Source organism: Balaenoptera ricei, chromosome 20 (assembly GCF_028023285.1).
Source record: "Balaenoptera ricei isolate mBalRic1 chromosome 20, mBalRic1.hap2, whole genome shotgun sequence".
Classification (NCBI taxonomy): domain Eukaryota; kingdom Metazoa; phylum Chordata; class Mammalia; order Artiodactyla; family Balaenopteridae; genus Balaenoptera; species Balaenoptera ricei.
In genome coordinates this window covers 3,943,205-3,964,683 of record NC_082658.1, presented here as the reverse complement: position 1 = coordinate 3,964,683, position 21,479 = coordinate 3,943,205, and positions in this window count along the sequence as shown.

The following is a 21,479-nucleotide window of genomic DNA, read 5'->3' as shown; positions in this document are numbered from 1 at the left end:
AAGGAGAGTTCGATTTGAAGAGGCAGGGGAAGTAAGAAAGGTTGAATTTTAAACAGTTTGAATTTGGGTGACTTTGGGCGCTTTCAATCAGCCACGTTAATAGAGAATATATACAGTCGTTTAAAGCTTGAGATGAGAGCGTGGGCAGATAAGTGCTACTTGGAGTCATGGGTGTAGTAATCATTCTAGAAAGGCAGATAGAATAAAACAGGAGACTTTAACCAGGTAGGAGGAAGGGAGAAAAAGCTCAAAATTGTCTAGTTCCAAAAAGGGCTCAAGTGCCGAGGGAAAGGAAAATGTTCATCGGAGTAAAACAATAGGTCATTGTTGAATCGAAAAGAGCAATTTTAACTCGGTTGTAGTGGATGAACCTGAGATAGAAGGGTTGAGAAACGAATTGGAGGTGAGAAACTGGTAACCAGTGGAGACTGTTCTTTCAAGACCCATTGATGTGAGGGAAACACGATTAAAAGTTCAACAAGTTTTGATGCTGTTTTGAGACATGCTTAAATGGCAGGGGAATGACCCTCTAGAAAGGAAGAGGATCTATAGGCCAGGTGTTTGAGGGGTTTGGATCCATAACAGAGAAAGAGAAGTTACACTTGGAAAGGAGACATTTCATCTGATATAAGTCATGTTTTTACATAGAGGTGAATGGCAATTTGAGGCTGGTCCCACCTGGTGGCTTCTGTTTCTTCAGTGAAGTAGGGAGAGAAATAATGTGCTGAGAGAAGGGTAGAGATGATGAGACAGGTGAACTGGAAGAGCGGTGGTGATTTGGGGGAATACATTGCTGAGCAAAGAGGATTGGCTGTTCATACAACTGAGGCTTCAGCCCCCTGCCCTATTGTTCAGCCCTCCTTTCCCCTCCTCGCTTCTCCATTCCTCTCCTTGTCCTTTGGTCCTTTTTAGAGGCAAAGTAAGAACAACAATAACAGCGAAGCAATTGCCAGGTCCTCACATGGACCATCTTAGCCTCTCCAAGATGTTTGACTATGGTCAATATAAGCAGTGACCTGACAAGGTCTTTAAACTACATGAAATCCAGTCCTGCGTTACTAAATTCTTAGAGGCCACCTTCTCCTTTGGTCCATTTGGTAGAGGATGGGGGTACTAATAGAGTTCAAAGAAGTTATATATATATATATATTTTTAAACATTTATTGAGCATCTACTAGGTACCAGGAATCCTTTTATTTATTTATTTATTTATTTTTTACAGATGAATGAAATGGATGGCTAAATGGGTTTTTATTTATTTATTTATTCACCTTTGGCTGTGCTGGGTCTCCGTTTCCCTGCGAGGGCCCTCTCCAGTTGCGGCGAGCGGGGGCCACTCTTCATCGCGGCGCGCGGGCCTCTCACTATCGCGGCCTCTCTTGTTGCGGAGCACAGGCTCCAGACGCGCAGGCTCAGCAGCTGTGGCTCACGGGCCCAGTTGCTCCGCGGCATGTGGGATCTTCCCAGACCAGGGCTCGAACCCGCGTCCCCTGCATCGGCAGGCAGACTCTCAACCACTGCGCCACCAGGGAAGCCCCAGTTATATTTTTAAATTAAAGCTACAGAAGAAGTTCTTATAAATAAAATGCTAACCTCATCCTGTCATTACTATCTTCTATTTCGGTTTTATCCAAGAATCCATGAAAATATCGTGCAAGAATTGTTCTACATGTGCAACATACTTTTATGTTTAAAATTTTAGAAAACATATGATAAAAATGGCATGCACTTATTAATTGTGTCTTAGATAAATAAACCAAGGTTCAGTATCTAAAGCCAATTCCCATTCTAATTTCACTTCTGGACTGATTTGTTTTATTTTGAAGATTTTTTCATAAACATATTCCAATTCTGATAGTACACTAAATTTATTATAGCAATAAATATATCATATATATGCATACACAGACATACATATTAAATGTTTCATAATATATTTTATTTGAATATCATACTCAAAGAAACTAAACCATTAAAAAAAACCATTACAGGGTTGGGTTATTCATTTATTTTTTAAGTTTTGGAATGGGGGGAATTGGTCTGGGAGAGACAGACTGGAGACAATATAAGGATTTTTGAATTTATAAACGTAAAGATTGTGGGTTAATCATAGTTTTATAAATTGAAACACATTTAACCTTAAAAGGGACTGGGTTACATTAAAAGTATACTACTGTGAATATCTTTTTAAGTAGGTCATTCTGTCTACCCATGAATTAAGTTTATCTTTCAAAATATATAGTGCTCAGAGTGGGTTATAATTTCATGACCAGCTGAAGGTTACTTGTGACTATTTATTCAGTTATTTTTCAAGTGACGGCAATCTGCCTGCATCTGCGTTAAACTTTGGTATGGAAGACTTGACCACTACTCAAATACAAGGCAAGGATGATGTGAAAACAAGGAACGTTGTTAATATCAGCTATGCAGCAGGATGTAAGATTTTGGCCTTTGTCTGGCATCCATTCTCCCTTGGAACGCCTGACACAGCATTTATCAGAATCTCAAGATTGAACTCATATCCCAAACTCTTCTCTCTACTCTCCAGAACCCCCGCTCCCCAAAGGATGATCTAATACACTAAGACTCCTTTTGGTGTCTCATTTTCCATCTATGCCTAACAAGTGTTTTAACTTTAGTGTCACATCGACTTTTTTTCCTCCATAAATTACCCTGCAAGTATGCATACACTCTGTTGGCCATTCACATCCAAGAAACACACCCTGAGGAAGAGCCAGTTTCAGCAAAGCTGCCACCTAAAGAGACAGGACCACTATTCAGTGGCTTCGTGCTTCAGGCACTCTGCTTTCTCCATGCCAACGGGAGAGAGTACAGCCTTGACGAGGCAAGAGGAAAAGAATCCGGAAGATCTAGGGATGGAGTTAATTGACCGTGTAGATGTACCAGAATTTCCAGGAACTAAAGGGATAAGCCAGGGCTTTCCAACTAGAAAACACTGAGAAATAATGTATAAGAGAGTTGGAGATGTATCAAAGGAAAATTATTCCTTCTGTATTTCACCATGGACGTAAGAATTATGAAACCTGGCTTCAAGATATCCCTCCAGATATTTATATGACGCTGGGTACTTGGCTTCCTTGTGTCCCATTTTCTCTGTCACTAAAAGGAAGAAATGAATTGACCTCTGGTTATAGTCTTGTCTCTATTATTTAAATTGCAGACATCTTTAAATATAAGTTCAAGCATATTTTTAAATGTCAGTGAAAATGTGTCTAGTGATAAGTATGAAAGTTACACACTAAATATTATTTGAATAGTTATCTGCTATATCTGCAGTTATAGTTATCTGCAGTTATCTGCAGTTGCTAAGTCTCTTCACACTTTGCTATCCCTTTATGTGTCCTTATCCCACCTTTATCTCTGTAAGTAGTTTTTTCTTTCACATGTCTCTATGAGTGAACCATCTGTGCATTTTTCTTCCTGGCAGGATCTTGATGGATTAGAGCATATAACAATAAACAAACATAGTATAAAAATGTATAATAATAAAAATAATATTAAATATAATATGTAAGTATATTCAATATGTGTATGTATTTATGTATTTAACCCTATAAAGAATGTGGTTTTAGAGCCAGCATTTTAGGGTCAAGAAAATTGATACAAAGAAATGTTAAATAATTTTCCAAAAGTCACACTAGGCTCTATTTGGCAAAGTCAGTAGCCGGTACTATAACCTAAATGTTTTTTCTCACTCCAGAGACCCTCAGAGCCACCTATTTCCTTATGAGAAAAACCTCTGGTCACCTCTGTTAGTGCTCATAATTTTTGATTATTTCTATACCATCCCCATTATCCTATTAATCTGATATGATATGAATGTTATAATATCATTCATACTATTCATATTATATATCACACATTCAATATCATTCATGTTATAATATCAATGTTATACTTTTCTAAGAACTTTCTAGACTTTCTGGGCTTAGTAAACTGGACTATTACTAACTAGTTGCTAGGTTGTTAGGGTGCCTACTGTCAATGGCAATGAACTATTAATGGGTAAAAACTAATAATAAAAGCTTGGTAAACTTAATCTTTGCCACTAGCCCAGCCAAGCAGAACTGGCTATAGAGTTGGATTTTTTTTCTTTTTTCAGCTCTTCCCCCTTGCTTAGTGCACATGGGCTTGGCATTTATTTTTCCTCTCGGTGGGAACATCAGAGCTGTGGGTGGCCTCTCTTGAAACCTCCTGTTTAAAATGTACTTGAGGAGGAAGCATGGTGCTTTCTCAACGAAAAAGAGAACATCTGTTCTTTTCCATAGAGAATCAAAATATAGTGAGATTGGACCCAGGGCGAGTTCATTTGCCCCCTCTACCTCTTGGACTCACCAAGCCTATTTTTTTCCCCAACTAATGGTCCCCAAGCAGAGAGGGAGGCAGATTCTTGAGCCTAAGTCACATGCTCTTCCTGCCAGAAGGAGACACTTCGACACGGTGTCATCAGTTATCGGTCAGTGAGATTGTTTCTTGACTGTTTGGGATTTCCAAAGGAAATGAGGAACGGTCTTAGTTATCTGTCTTCCCCTCTATCCTCCTTTTCTAAGAGTTCCTCTTCTGCCCCAATTTAATTCTCCTTGCTGTGCTCTGGGATATTTCTCTCCTCACACCTCTCTCTGCTATGTCTTCTCAGTCTTGAAACAACAGTGCCCACTTCCTTCTCAGACCATTTCCTTCATCTAAACAAAAACACATATCCCATGAAAACTGGGAGTTTTTTTTACTTTTTTTCTTTGGCTGTGCCCCATGGCTTGTCTGGGATCTTAGCTCCCAGACCCGGGATCAAACCCCGGCCCTCAGCAGTGAGAGCACGAAGTCCTAACAACTGGACGCCAGGGAAGTCCCTAAAATTCTTTTTTAAAATGGAGGAAATCGTGTCTGCAACTACTCCCACCTCTCACCATCTTTCTGTCTCACAAAACTCTTTGAATGATGCTTATTCACTCTGTGCATTGAGTTGCCTACCAATCTACTCACTCCACACCCAGCCATCCAGCCTGATCCTGGAACCTCCACGAAATGGCTCTCACCAAATTCTAGAGTGTGCTTTTTGCCAAAAAATCTAATGGGCATTTTTCAGTTCTATTTTAAGGTGACCTTCCTCCATGTTTTGATACTTTTGACCCCTCCATTCTTAAAAAGCCATCACCCCTTGAATTCTCTGGCACTCACTGATGCTTATTTCAAACCCGTCTGGTTATTCTTAGTCTTTTCCATGCACAACTCTTCCCCACTCATCTGCTAAAAGGTAACTACTCTCCGATGTCCTGCTGAGAGCAGCTGAGTATCCTGCACTACAGAGTTCTGTGCCCAACAGCCTTCTTTACGTTTGATGGACACCACAAACTAAAACCTTCAAAGCACATCTTCGCATGTTTCGCGTAGCAAACAGGCACTGCTTCTCCGATCCCACATTCTCAATAAACTATACCATCCTGTTTTCAGCTGCACAAAATAGAAACCCAAGGGTCCCCCTAAATCTTCCATTTCACTCATCCCCTTATCCAAATTACCCTTTGGTTGATTATGTGTATTAAATGCTTTAAAATCCATTCATTGCTCTATGTCTCTTGTATTTCTGCTTTAGTTCAGGCTCAAGCTTCTCTTGAATAAGTCCATGGACTTCACTTTTCTTCCTGGCTTCACCTTTATGTTCCTATACTCTACCTTCCATTGCTGTAGCCAAGGTGGTCTTTCCAAAATTAACATGTGCCCTTGGCATAAACTCAGAACACCTCGGAAGAAGTCCATCAGAGTTGTCACTCTTTTGCTTCAGCTCACAGCAGCCCTACCCACTGTGTGCCCCAATAATCTCATATGTCAAACCACCTGCAAGTAGCCACACATGCACGTTCTCCCATCATCCTGTCTTTGTACCTTGTAATTTACTCTGTCCAGAATGCCCTTTCTTTGTTATACTCCCCTCTTCATCCTGCTTAGAGTCTAATTGTTCGTTAAGGTGTAATTGTTCGTTAAGGTGAAGATTTAAAGTCTGTGAGAAGCGTTCCCTGAGCACCCAGGTTGGGCTAGCTTCCTTTCTGTGAGGTCCCAGAACTTCTCACATCTCACCTCTTATAGCACGTACACGTTCCAGAATAAACTTCAATCTACTTATCTAGCTGCCCTACCTCGCTGTTCATTCTTTTAGCTCTGTATCTATCAAATGTTCTATCTGTAGTACCAAGCTCAGACAGTGACTCATAGTAGTTTCCAAATATTGGTGGAGGAAATAATATGTTCAGTGAAATACGTTATGGCTGGTTTGTCTAGTCATATAGGAATAAAGTCTGGGAGGAATTTACAACCCAAGGTAAAGAGCACTTTCATCACTCACCCTGGTAGCTGCTGTGAACCCTTCCCAGAAGCAATAAGATTTTTGTGGGTTTCAAGAAAGAGATATATTTCTGTTTCACACCAGATGCTCAGAGAATTTTTAAAGAATGGTTAAGCATTCTACAAAATACAGAATGCAGGCTTTAATTGTACCACCTAGGAAAATAGATTAACCCTAACTTTGTCTCTCCCATAAGTGAATACTTTTACTATAAAGCAACACTTTAGTTTAGCCACTGAAATAGTGGCAATAGAATTGAGTATGTCTTTCATTCTGTTACTCCTAGGTGCATACAGTGAAACACTATACATTTAAATGTCAGAATGTGTGATAACTCCAGCATAGGTCAAACTGAAGTTTATCTTTGCTTTTGCTTTAAAAATAAATGGAATCATACAATATGTGGTCTTTGTGACTTAGCATAAGGGTTTTCCAGGTTTATCTATGTTATAGCGTATATCGGTTTTTCATTCATTTGTATTGCCGAATAACATTCCATGGCATCAATGTGTTACCTTGTATTTATCCACTCATCAGTTGATGGATATTTGAGTTATTTCCACTTTCTGGCTATTATAAATACAGCTGCTATAAAAATTCGTGTACAAGTTTTTATGTGGGCATAAGGTTTCCTTTCTCTGGGGTACATACCTAGTAATGGAATTGCTGGGTCATATGGTAACTCTATGTTTAAACTTTAGAGGATCTGTCAAACATTTCACAAAGTGGCTTTACCATTTTACGTTCTCTCTAGCAGTATATAAGCATTCTGATTTCTTTACATCATCCCAAACACTTGTTATTTTTCGGTTGTTTTCTTTACCGCCATCCTTATGTGTGTAAAATGTTATCAAATTGTGATATATAATTGTGGTTTTGATTTGCATTTCAGTAATGGTTAATGACATTGAGAATCTTTTCATGTGATTATTGGCCATTTGCACATCTTCTTTGGATAAATGTCTATCGAGATCCTTTACCTATAATGATACTGAGTATCTTTTCATATGCTTTTTGGACTTTTGTATAGTTTTCGGGAGAGATGTCTATTCAGATACTTTGCCCATTTTAAAATTGTGTAAATTTTTTATTATTGGGTTGTAAGAATTCTTTATATATTCTAGGTATAACTACCTTATCAGAGATATGGTTTGCAAATATTATCTCCCATTCTGTGAATTGTCTTTTAATTTCTTGATGGTATCCTTTGGAACATATGTTGACTTTTTTTTTTTTAGCATCTTTATTGGAGTATAATTGCTTTACAATGGTGTGTTAGTTTCTGCTGTATAACAAAGTGAATCAGCTATACATATACATATATCCCCATATCTCCTTCCTCTTGGGTCTCCCTCGAACCCTCCATATCCCACCTCTCTAGGTGGTAACAAAGCATCGAGCTGATCTCCCTGTGCTATGCGGCAGCTTCCCACTAGCTATCTATTTTACATTTGGAAGCATATATAAATACATGCCACTCTCTCACTTTGTCCCAGCTTATGCTTCCCTCTCCCCGTGTCCCCAAGTCCATTCTCTACATCTGCGTCTTTGTTCCTGTCCTGCCCCTAGGTTCTTCAGAACCTTTTTTTTTTCTTTTTAGACTCCATATATATGTGTTAGCATACGGTATTTGTTTTTCTCTTTCTTACTTCACTCTGCATGACAGACTCTAGGTCCATCCACCTCACTACAAATAAGTCAGTTTCGTTTCTTTTCATGGCTGAGTAATATTCCATTGTATATATGTACCACATCATCTTTATCCAGTCATCTGTCAACGGACACCTAGGTTGATTCCGTGTCCTGGCTATTGTAAATAGAGCTGCAATGAACATTTTGGTACATGACTCTTTTTGAATTACGGTTTTCTCAGGGTATATGCCCAGTAGAGGGATTGCTGGGTCGTATGGTAGTTCTACTTTAAAGTTTTTAAGGAACCTCCATACTCTTCTCCATACTGGCTGTATCAATTTACATTCCCACCAACAGTGCAAGAGGGTTCCCTTTTCTCCACACCCTCTCCAGCATTTATTGTTTGTAGATTTTTTGATGATGGCCATTCTGACTGGTGTGAGGTGATACCTCATTGTAGTTTTGATTTGTATTTCTCTAATGATTAGTGATATTGAGCATCCTTTCATGTGTTTGTTGGCAATCTGTATATCTTCTTTGGAGAAATGTCTATTTAGGTCTTCTGCCCATCTTTGGATTGGGATGTTTGTCTTTTTGATACTGAGCTGCATGAGCTGCTTGTAAATTTTGGAGATTAATCCTTTGTCAGTTGCTTCATTTGCAAATATTTTCTCCCATCCTGAGGGTTGTCTTTCCGTTTTGTTTATGTTTTCCTTTGCTTTGCAAAAGGTTTTAAGTTTCATTAGGTCCCATTTGTTTATTTTTGTTTTTATTTCCATTTCTCTAGGAGGTGAGTCAAAAAGGATCTTGCTGTGATTTATGCCATAGAGTGGTCTGCCTATGTTTTCCTCTAAGAGTTTGATAGTGTCTGGCCTTACATTTAGGTCTTTAATCCATTTTGAGTTTATTTTTATGTATGGTGTTAGGGAGTGTTCTAATTTCATTCTTTTACATGTAGCTGTCCAGTTTTCCCAGCACCACTTATTGAAGAGGCTGTCTTTTCCCCATTGTATATTCTTGTCTCCTTTATCAAAGACAAGGTGACCATATGTGTGTGGGTTTATCTCTGGGCTTTCAATCCTGTTCCATTGATGTATATTTCTGTTTTTGTGCCAGTACCATACTGTCTTGATTACTGTAGCTTTGTAGTATAGTCTGAAGTCCAGGAGCCTCATTCCTCGAGCCCCATTTTTCTTTCTCAAGATTGCTTTGTCTATTCAGAGTCTTTTGTGTTTCCATACAAATTGTGAAATTTTTTGTTCTAGTTCTGTGAAAAATGCCATTGGTAGTTTGATTGGGATTGCACTGAATCTGTAGATTGCATTGGGTAGTACAGTCATTTTCACAATGTTGATTCTTCCAATCCAAGAACATGCTATATCTCTCCGTTTGTATCATCTTTAATTTCTTTCATCAGTATCATAGTTTGCTGCATACAGGTCTTTTGTCTCCTTAGGTAGGTTTATCCCTAGGTATTTTATTCTTTTTGTTGCAGTGGTAAATGGGAGTGTTTCCTTAATTTCTCTTTCAGCTTTTTCATCATTAGTGTATAGGAATGCAAGAGATTTCTGTGCATTAATTTTGTATTCTGCTACTTTATCAAATTCATTGATTAGCTCTAGTAGTTTTCTGATAGCATCTTTAGGATTCTCTATGTATAGCATCATGTCATCTGCAAACAGTGACAGCTTTGCTTCTTCTCTTCTGGTTTGGATTCCTTTTATTTCTTTTTCTTCTCTGATTGCTGTGGCTAAAACTTCCAAAACAATGTTGAATAATACTGGTGAGAGTGAGCAACCTTGTCTTGTTCCTGATCTTAGAGGAAATGGTTTCAGTTTTTCACCATTGAGGACGATGTTGGCTGTGGGTTTGTCATATATGGTATTTATTATGTTGAGGTAAGTTCCCTCTATGCCTACTTTCTGGAGGGTTTTTATCATAAATGGGTGTTGAGTTTTGTCGAAAGCTTTTTCTGCATCTATTGAGATGATCATATGGTTTTTCTCCTTCAGTTTGTTAATATGTTTTATCACATTGATTGATTTGCATATATTGAAGAATCCTTGCATTCCTGGGATAAACCCCACTGATCATGATGTATGATCCTTTTAATGTGCTGTTGGATTCTGTTTGCTAGTAATTTGTTGAGGATTTTTGCATCTATGTTCATCAGTGATATTGGCCTGTAGTTTTCTTTCTTTGTGACATCTTTGGTTTTGGTATCAGGGTGATGGTGGCCTTGTAGAATGAGTTTGGGAGTGTTCCTCCCTGTGCTATATTTTGGAAGAGTTTGAGAAGGATAGGTGTTAGCTCTTCTCTAAATGTTTGATAGAATTTGCCTGTGAAGCCATCTGGTCCTGGGCTTTTGTTTGTTGGAAGATTTTTAATCACAGTCTCAATTTCAGTGCTTGTAATTGGTCCGTTTATATTTTCTATTTCTCCCTGGTTCCGTCTTGGAAGGTTGAGCTTTTCTAAGAATTTGTCCATTTCTTCCAGGTGGTCCATTTTATTGGCATATAGTTGCTTGTAGTAATCTCTCATGATCCTTTGTATTTCTGCAGTGTCAGTTGTTACTTATCCTTTTTCATTTCTAAATCTATTGATTAGAGTCTTCTCCCTTTTTTTCTTGATATGTCTGGCTAATGGTTTATCAATTTTGTTTATCTTCTCAAAGAACCAGCTTTTAGTTTTATTGATCTTCGCTCTTGTTTCCTTCATTTCTTTTTCTTATATTTCTGATCTGATCTTTATGATTTCTTTCCTTCTGCTAACTTTGGGGGTTTTTTTGTTCTTCTTGCTCTAATCGCTTTATGTGTAAGGTTAGATTGTTTATTTGAGATTTTTCTTGTTTCTTTAGGTAGGCTTGTATAGCTATAAACGTCCGTCTTAGAACTGCTTTTGCTGCATCCCATACGTTTTGGGTCATCGTGTTTTCATTGTCATTTGTTTCTAGGTATTTTTTGATTTCTCTTCAATTTCTTCAGTGATCTCTTGGTTATTAAGTAGTGTATTGTTTAGCCTCCATGTGTTTGTATTTTTTACAAATTTTTTCCTTTAATTGATATCTAGTCTCATAGCATTGTGGTCAGAAAAGATACTTGATACAATTTCAATTTTCTTAAATTTACCAAGGCCAAGATATGATCTATCCTGGAGAATATTGCATGAGCACTTGAGAAGAAAGTGTATTCTGTTCCTTTTGGATGGAATGTCCTATAAATATCAATTAAGTCCATCTTGTTTAATGTATCATCTAAAGCTTGTTTCCTTATTTATTTTCATTTTGGATGGTCTGTCCATTGGTGAAAGTGGGGTGTTAAAGTCCCCTACTATGATTGTGTTACTGTCGATTTCCCCTTTTAAGGCTGTTAGTATTTGCCTTATGTATTGAGGTGCTCCTCTGTTGGGTGCATAAATATTTACAATTGTTATATCTTCTTCTTGGATTGATCCCTTGATCATTATGTAGTGTTCTTCTTTGTCTCTTATAATAGTCTTTGTTTTAAAGTCTATCTTGTCTGATATGAGAATTGCTACTCCAGCTTTGTTTTGATTTTCATTTGCATGGAATATCTTTTTCCATCCCCTCACTTTCAGTCTGTATGTGTCCCTAGGTCTGAAGTGGGTCTCTTGTAGACAGCATATATACGGGTCTTGTTTTTGTATCCATTCAGCCAGTCTATCTCTTTTGGTTGGAGCATTTAATCCATTTACATTTAAGGTAAGTATCGATATGTATGTTCCTATTACCATTTTCTTAATTGTTTTGGGTTTATTATTGTAGGTCTTTTCCTTCTCTTGTGTTCCCTGCCTAGAGAAGTTCCTTTAGCATTTGTTGTAAAGCTGGTTTGGTGGTGCTGAATTCTCTTAGCTTTTGCTTGTCTGTAAAGCTTTTAATTTCTCCGTCAAATCTGAATGAGGTCCTTGCTGGGTAGAGTAATCTTGGTTGTAGGTTTTTCTCCTTCATCACTTTAAATATGTCTTGCCACTCCCTTCTGGCTTGCAGAGTTTCTGCTGAAAGATCAGCTGTTAACCTTATGGGGATTCCCTTATGTGTTATTTGTTGTTTTTCCCTTGCTGCTTTTAATATTTGTTCTTTGTATTTAATTTTTGATAGTTTGATTAATATGTGTCTTGGCGTGTTTCTCCTTGGATTTATCCTGTATGGGACTCTCTGTGCTTCCTGGACTTGATTAACTATTTCCTTTCCCATATTAGGGAAGTTTTCAACTATAATCTCTTCAAATATTTTCTCAGTCCCTTTCTTTTTCTCTTCGTCTTCTGGGACCCCTATAATTTGAATGTTGGTGCATTTAATGTTGTCCCAGCAGTCTCTGAGACTGTCCTCAATTCTTTTCAGTCTTTTTTCTTTATTCTGCTCTGCAGTAGTTATTTCCACTATTTTATCTTCCAGGTCACTTATCTGTTCTTCTGCCTCAGTTATTCTGCTATTGATCCCTTCTAGGGAATTTTAAATTTCATTTATTGTGTTGTTCATCACTGTTTGTTTGCTCTTTAGTTCTTCTAGGTCCTTGTGAAACGTTTCTTGTATTTTCTCCATTCTATTTCCAAGATTTTGGGTCATCTTTACTATCATTACTCTGAATTATTTTTCATGTAGACTGCCTATTTCCTCTTCATTTGTTTGGTCTGGTGGGTTTTTACCTTGCTCCTTCATCTGCTGTGTGTTTCTCTATCTTCTCATTTTGCTTAACTTACTGTGTTTGGGGTCTCTTTTTCGTAGGCTTCAGGTTTGTAGTTCCCGTTGTTTTTGGTGTCTGCCCTCAGTGGGTAAGGTTGGTTCAGTGGGTTGTGTAGGCTTCCTGGTGGAGGGCACTAGTGCCTGTGTTCTGGTGGATGAGGCTGGATCTTGTCTTTCTGGTGGGCAGGACTGCATCCGATGGTGTGTTTTGTGGTGTCTGTGACCTTATTATGATTTTAGGCAGCCTCTCTGCTACTGGGTGGGGTTGTGTTCCTGTCTTGCTGGTTGCTTGGCCTAGGGTTTCCAGCACTGTAGCTTTCTGGTTGTTGAGTGAAACTGGGTCTTAGTGTTGAGATGGAGATCTCTGGGAGAGCTTTCGCTGTTTGATATTATGTGGAGCTTGGAGGTCTCTGGTGGACCAATGTCCTGAACTCGGGTCTCCTACCTCAGAGGCACAGGCCTGGCACCTGGCCGGAGCACCAAGACCCTCTCAGCCATGTGGCTCAGAAGAAAAGGGAAGAAAAAAGAATGAAAAAAATAAAATAAAAAGAAATAAAGTTATTAAAATAGAAAATTAAAAAATTATTAAAAATAAAAAATTAAAAAGTAATTTAAAAAAAAGAAAAAAGAAAGAAGAGAGCAACCCAACCAAAAATCAAATCCACCATTGATTAACAAGTGCTAAAAACTATATTTAAAAAAATAAAAATTAAAAAATGGACAGACAGAACCGTAGGACAAATGGTAAAAGCAAAGCATTATAGACAAAATCACACAAAGAAGCATACACATACACACTCATAAAAAGAGAAAAAAGAAAAAAATATATATTTATATATTAAAAAAAAAGGAAGAGAGCGACCAAATCAATAAACAAATCTAACAGTGATAATGAACACTAAATACTAAACTAAGATTAAAAATAAAACCAGAAACCAGCCAGTCACATACAGCAAACCCCAAGTCTACAGTTGCTCGCAAAGTCCACCTCCTCCATTTGGGATGATTCGTTGTCTATTCAGGTATTCAACAGATGCAGGCACATCAAGTTGTTTGTGGAGTTTTAATCCACTGCTTCTGAGGCTGCTGGGAGAGATTTCCCTTTCTCTTCTTTGTTCGCACAGCTCCCGGGGTTCAGCTTTGGATTTGGCCCCTCCTCTGTGTGTAGGTCGCCTGAGGACGTCTGTTCGTCGCTCAGACAGGACGGGGTTAAAGGAGCAGCTGCTTCGGGGGCTCTGGCTCACTCAGGCCGCGGGGAGGGAGGGGTACGGAGGAGGCGGGGCGAGCCTGCGGCGTCAGAGGCGTCTTGACGTTGCACCATCCCGAGGCGCGCAGTGCGTTCTCCCGGGGAAGTTGTCCCCGGATCACAGGACCCTGGCAGTGGCGAGCTGCACCGGCTCCCAGGGGGGGCGGTTTGGAGAGTGACCTGTGCTCGCACACAGGCTTCTTGGTGGCAGCAGCAGCAGCCTTAGCGTCTCATGCCCGTCTCTGGGGTCCGCGCTGATTGCCGCGGCTCGCGCCCGTCTCTGGAGCTCGTTTAGGCCGCGCTCTGAATCCCCTCTCCTCGCGCACCAGGAAACTAAGAGGTAAGACAAAGTCTCTTGCCTCTTCGGCAGCTACACACCTTTTCCCGGACTCCCTCCCGGCTAGCTGTGGCGCACTAGCCCCTTCAGGCTGTGTTCACGCCGCCAACCCCAGTCCTCTCCCTGCGATCCGACCGAAGCCCGAGCCTCAGCTCCCAGCCCCCGCCCGCCCCGGCGGGTGAGCAGACAAGCCCCTCGGGCTGCTGAGTGCTGCTCGGCGCCGAGCCTCTGTGCGGGAATCTCTCAGCTTTGCCCTCCGCACCCCTGTGGCTGCGCTCTCCTCCGCGGCTCCGAAGCTTCCCCCCTCCGCCACCCGCAGTCTCCGCCCGTGAAGGGGCTTCCTAGTGTGTGGAAACGTTTCCTCCTTCACGGCTCCCTCCCACTGGTGCAGGGCCTGTCCCTATTCTTTTGTTTCTGTTATTTCTTTTTCTTTTACCCTACCCAAGTACGGGGGGAGTTTCTTGCCTTTTGGGAGGGCTGAGGTCTTCTGCCAGCATTCAGTTGGTGTTCTGTAGGAGCTGTTCCAGGTGTAGACGTATTTCTGATGTATTTGTGGGGGGGAAGGTGATCTCCACGTCTTACTCCTCCGCCATCTTGAATGTCTCCCCCATACATTCACTTTTGACGAAGTGCAGTTTATCTTTTTTTTCCTTTCAATACAGTGGTTTTGCTGTCATATCTAAGAAAACTTTGTTAAACCCAAGTCATGAAGATTTACTCCTGTACTTTCTTCTAAGAGTTTTATGGTTTTAGCTCTTACATTTAAGCTCTTACATGTAGAGTTAGTTTTTGTGTATGGTGTGAGGGAAGTGTTCAGTTTCAGCTTTTTGCACGTGACTACCTGATTGTCCCAGCACTATTTGTTGAGAAGACTATTCTTTCTGTATTGAATTGTCTTGGCACCCTTGTTAAAAATCAAGTGACCATAAATGTGAGAGTGTATCACTGGACCTTCAGTTCCCTTCCATTGATTTATGTGTGTATCCTGGTACAGGCACCACACAGTTTTCATTACTCTAGCTCTGTATTAAGTTTAGACATTGGGAACCATGAGTCCTCCAACTTTGTTCTTTTTCTAGTTATTTTTGGCTATCCTGGGTCATTGAATTTCCATATGAATTTTAGGATCAGCTTATCATTTTCTGCAAAAAAAACCCCAAAACTTTTTGGGACTTTGATAAGAATTGTATTGAATCAATAGATCACTTTGGAGCATATTGTCATTTTAACAAAATAAAAATAATAAGTTTTTCGATTCATGAATTTGGGATGTTTTCCCATTTATTTAGATTTTCTTTAATTTCTTTCGGCAATATTTTTTTAGTTTTCACAGAATAAGTTTGTACTTCTTTTGTTAAATTTATCCCTATGTATTTTATTCTTTTGGGTGCTTTTGTAAATGGAATTATCTTTATTTAATTTCAGACTTCTATTGCTAGTGTACAAAAATAAAATAGATTTTTGTATATTGATCTTATATCTTGCAACTTGCTGAGCTCCTTTATTAGTTTCAATAGTGTTTTCATGGATTCCTTAGGATTTTCTACACTCAAGCTCATGTCATCTGCAAATAGAGGTAGTTTTGCTTCTTCCTTTCCAATCTGAATGGTCCTTATTTCAATTACTTGCCTAACTACCCTGGCTTGAATTTCCAGTATAATGTTGAATAGAAGTGGTGAGAGCAAATATCCTCATCATATTCCCAAAGTTAGGAGGAAGGCTTTTATTCTTTCACCATTAACATGATGCTAGCTGTGGTCTTTTTAAAGATTATCAGTTTGAGGAAGTTACCTTCTATTCAGCATTTGTTGAGTGCTTTTTGCATAAAATGATGATGGATTTGGTCAAATATTCTTTCTGTGTTTATTGAGATGATCATGTGTTCTTTTTTCTTTATTCTATTAGTATGCTGTATTTAATTGGTTGAAAGTCTTATGTTGACCCAACCTCACATTCCTGGGTAAATCTGACAAGTTTGCGGTGTATAATTTTTTTAATACAGTACTAGATTCAGTTTGCTAGAATTTTGTTGAGCAATTTCATGTTTAAATTTATAAAATATATTGGTCAGTAGTTTTCTTTTCTTATGATGCTTTGTCCGGTTTTGGTGTAAGGGTAAAATCAGCCTGGTGGAATGAGTTTAGAAGTGTTCTGTTCATTCTGTTTTTAGAAGAGTTTGTGCAGTATTGGTGTTAATTCTTCTTTCCATATTTGGTAGAATTCACCTATGATGCTATCTGGACCTGGGCATTTCTTTGTGGGAAGATTTATGATTAGTAATTCAATCTCTTTACTTTTGTAGGTATATTCAGATTTTCTTCTTGAGTCAGTAAAATAGCTTGTGTTGTCTAAGAAATTATCCATTTCATCTAAGTTACCTAGAGTTTGTAAATTGGACTGGAAGCGTCAGAAATCATAAACTCTATGATAACTGTATTTAAGATTAAATTATTGCTAACGCTCTTTGATCAGGCATATGCAGCACCATTTGATTAAAAATGACAATTAACTATATATTATATATATAATTAACAATATAGATTTAAATAGAGATATTAAATTATTTTCAGCTAGAAAAATATGTGTTGGTTGAAATAGTACAGCCTACCAGCCTACTTATTAAAAGAGTACACATAGACATCTCAAGTCCCTTCTCAGTCTAGGAGAGGGATATGTCAATAAACGTCCACCCACGTCTACATTAACCAGCTATGTTACCTGTGCAGTGTAGCATTAGTCTCTTTTTTGCACTATAACTTAATCCTTGTAACGTTGTCAGGTGTTTATTGAACACTTAGAAATGAAATACTCTTAGTTACCTTTTTGAGTAAATAAACAAGGTAATTAAAAAGGAGCCAAAAAGCCAAGTATCTTTGTTTGCCAACATAATGCAAATAACTCTTGCTGTCAGCCCCTTCTTTAATGTAATTTAGTCCTCAATAGACTTTCAGTCTATGAACACACCAGTGAAAGTAGGGAAGAAAAGGTTCAAAGAATGGTTGTTCTTAGAGGATGCAGTTGTTACTAGAAAGGAGAGATATGCAGGTTATTTTAAGTGTCTTTAAAAATGAGTGATGGAAAAAGGTCTAGAAGAAAAAAATCTTTCAACTTGAACTTTTAAATCTAGAGAGAATTCATTTCCAATATAAAGATTTTTATAAATTGAGACATAATTGACATATAACACTGTGTTAGCTTAAGGTATACAATAGGTTTATTTGACACATTTATATATTGCAATATGATTACCACCATAGCATTAGCTAACACTTCTATCTGGTCACATAATTTTTACTTCTTTTTTATGGTGAGAGTATTTAAGATCTAGTCTCTTAGCAAATTTAAAATATGTAATACAGTATTGTTGACTACAATCATAATGCTGTACATTAGTTCTCCAGAACTTATTCATCTTCTAACTGCAATTTTGTTCCCTTTGGCCAACACTCCCAAATTCTTCCCCCCACCCCCCAGTCACTGGTAACAACCCACTCTCTGTTTTAATGAGTTCAGCTTATTTAGTTCTACTATAAGTGATATTAACACTTGTATTTGTCTTTGTATGACTTGTCTCACTTAGCATAGTACCCTCAAGGTCCATTCATGTTGTTGCAAATGGCGGGATTTCCTTCTTTTGCAGGGCTGAGTAATATTCCGTTACATATTCTGCATCTTCTTTATCCATTCATCCATTGATGGATGGATATGAAATGTTCTGGGGCCATAATGACAGACCTGGTCATGAATAGATTAGAGTTCTTTTCCTTGGAAGATCTGTATTGCAAGCCATTCACTTTCATAAATACCAATTGCAATTTAGTTAGAAGCAATTGAATGAGTGTTGTGAGTAAATAATTTATTCTCCTAACAATCTCATGAAGAGGGATAATTACCCCTGTCTGACATACGGTAGAACTGAATCTCACCCAAGTTAGTAAGTATGGAATCTTAGAGTTCCTTAAACTAAATCCAAAGTTAGAACAAGGCAGAAAAAGTGTATTACCAAAACCAAACATTTGTCTTATTGTCTAGAATCAGGGCTTTGGAATGCAACATACAGAGAAGGACTAGTGAAATTGAATTTAAAAAGTAGTTTAATTTTCTGTATCTGTAAAAAATAGTGCAGGGAAACATTCACTTCTTAGACATGCTTCAGTAGAACTTTTTAAGATTACTTAATTCATATATTTCCATGATAAATCCTTCACAAACTTCTACTCTTTATTTTTCATAACAGTTTACCTTCAACACATCCTACAAGTGATTAAAACACATCAAGGACATGGCAGTTGAGAAGCAATAAATCTCAATAATTCGAGCTTTAAAATCCTTCTCTGTCTCTCTTCTTTTTATCTCTCCTCTCTTAGTTTGACTGAAGGTCTGAAAAATCCAATTAACTGCCTTAACTCATCACTTGGAACGTACAGATAAAATCATTGCATACAAATAAAATGCAGTCTCAGCTGTGCACAGGTTTTTCCCATGCTTGTGGCAGGGATTAAATTCCACACTGTACTCTCATGTTCTCAATCACTCATCTTAGGCCAAAAATTACTTCAGACTTTAACACTGTCTCCTCAGGATATGAAAAATTTCCACATTTACCAAACTATTTTCATGGAGATTTGCCTTGCATATTTGATGAGTAGAGATAGCACTCTGAATAACTTATACCCAAATACTCATAACAATAAAACAATTTTAAAGGAATAGCCACATTTTTTAAAGTTTTGTTTTGTTTTGTTTTTTTTGATGTGGACCACTTTTAAATTCTTTACTGAATTTGTTACAATATTGCTTTGTATTATGTTTTGGTTTTTTGGCTGTGAGGCATGTGGGATCTTAGCTCCCGGACCAGGGATCGAACCCGCACCCCCTGCATTGGAAGGTGAAGTCTTAACCACTGGACCACCAGGAAAGTCCCCGTAATAGCCACATTTTAGTGAATGCTTCCAATGTACTGTGTTCTGAGTAAAGACATCATCATAATTTAATTCTTCCAGTATTTCTTACAAAGTATTACTATCAGTGCCCTAGAGGAAAAAACAAACACGCACCCAAAGCAAACAACAAACACCAAACTCTGAGACCAGAGTTTGTATAAATTGCTCTAAGTTACACAACTACCAAGGGGAAGTCTTAAATTTAATATCAGCTGTCCTCAAATATAAAACCATTGCCATTCATTTTTTTTTTTAATTTAATTTATTAATTTATTTATTTTTGGCTCTGTCGGGTCTTCGTTTCTGTGCGAGGGCTTTCTCTAGTTGAGGCAAGCGGGGGCCACTCTTCATCGCGGTGCGCGGGCCTCTCACTGTCACGGCCTCTCTTGTTGCAGAGCACAGACTCCAGACGCACAGGCTCAGTAGTTGTGGCTCACGGGCCCAGTTGCTCCGCGGCATGTGGGATCTTCCCAGACCAGGGCTCGAACCCGTGTGCCCTGCATTGGCAGGCAGATTCTCAACCGCTGCGCCACCAGGGAAGCCCCATTGCCATTCTTATATGTTAAATTAAATAAATTGAAATGATGAAATGATATTCATTCATTTATTCAACAAAACACTCGTTGAGTGCTTACTGTGTGTTAGGAGTACTGTGTTAGGAATTGGGACTTAAAAACTAATAAGACCCTTGTCTTCAAGCAGCATATGGTCAAGTAGGGGAAGCTGATGAAAGAAGAATTAATGTATTGCAACAGAGGTATATATGAGGTGAAGTGAGAAAACTGAGCAGGAGCTTTGAAATCTTTTCTTTAAAATAATCACTTCCTTAAGCCGAGCTGAAAGGTTGTCAGATCTCCAAAGCAGGTCACTCTTGGAAGAGTTATCCATAGCTTGTAGGTACAGATGACGTTTGAAGAGCAACTCGCTATTCTCCAGAACCAGTTACCCTGACCTAAAACCAGTATGCTGTGAAACTTCCATTTCACAGGCAAAGATTAATCAATATCCAGGAGATGAACATGAGTTTTCTCTAGAAAGATACTTTTTTTTCTCAGTTTTCCAGAGTAAGTTTCCATGAGGTGGGTGTGTTTGGGTTTAGCAGGGAAGAACTCCACGGTGGTGTGTTGTTTTAGTGGCTGGAGGATGACATAAAGTGAAAACCGTAAGTTCAAAGAGTCTGGCTGTTTATGGGAATCCCACCTCCAGAGAACTGGCATCTGAGTGTGAGATTACTCATCTGTATTAACTCTTTGGATAAACACTTTCTTGTTAAGTGTAACATGGGCTATACATTTCCGGACAAAACTGTTCTCAAATTTAAATAGAATATCTGAACCAGGGTTTATTTTTTAAGATATATTTAGAAGGAGACAAGTCACTTCAGTACATTCTTTTCGGATGCTGCCCAGGGTTTTCGGGCAAAGCCATGGACCAGAGATTTGATACCACGTGTTCAATGAGAAGAGAGCTTACCAAGATTCCAGGTGCTTTCCATGGTGTGACTTCATCTATGTCTTTGCAACTCCAATCGTCCGATTACCTCTGGGTCAATTTGTTAAACAGTGCATTTATTCTAAATACCAAGCAAGGCTTTCCTCTGATTCTAATTTAAAATGAGTAAGTGCCCAAGGAAGATACAATTGTAAAAATAAATCTAGGGGGAAAAGTCATACTAAAAAACCCCACAAACTATAATACACTGAACAGATGATGAAAGAAAGAATTTGGAGAACTAGTACATCTAATCACCTGCATCATTCTATTGCAATGGACTTAAGAGCCAGCATTCACTTGTTTGTCATGTCTGTATGAGTTTAAGGCACCATGGTGGTTCTTCTTTTAGTATACCCACCTATCTATTTATTCATTTTTGGCTGCGTTGGGTCTTTGTTGATGCACATGGGCTTTCTCTAGTTGCGTCGAGCGGGGGCTACTCTTCGTTGCGGTGCACGGGCTTCTCATTGCGTTGGTTTCTCATTGCGGAGCGCGGGCTCTAGGCGCACGGGCTTCAGTAGTTGCAGCACTTGGGCTCAGTAGTTGTGGCTCGTGGGCTCTAGAGCGCAGTCTCAATAGTTGTGCCGCAGGGGCTTAGTTGCTCTGCGGCATGTGGGATCTTCCCGGACCAGGGCTCGAACCCGTGTCCGCTGCATTGGCAGGCAGATTCTTAACCACTCTGCCACCAGGGAAGTCCTCTATTCATTTTTTTTTTAACAGATAAATCTCTAAGGCACTGTGAGATGCTTTTGGCACCGTAAGAATTG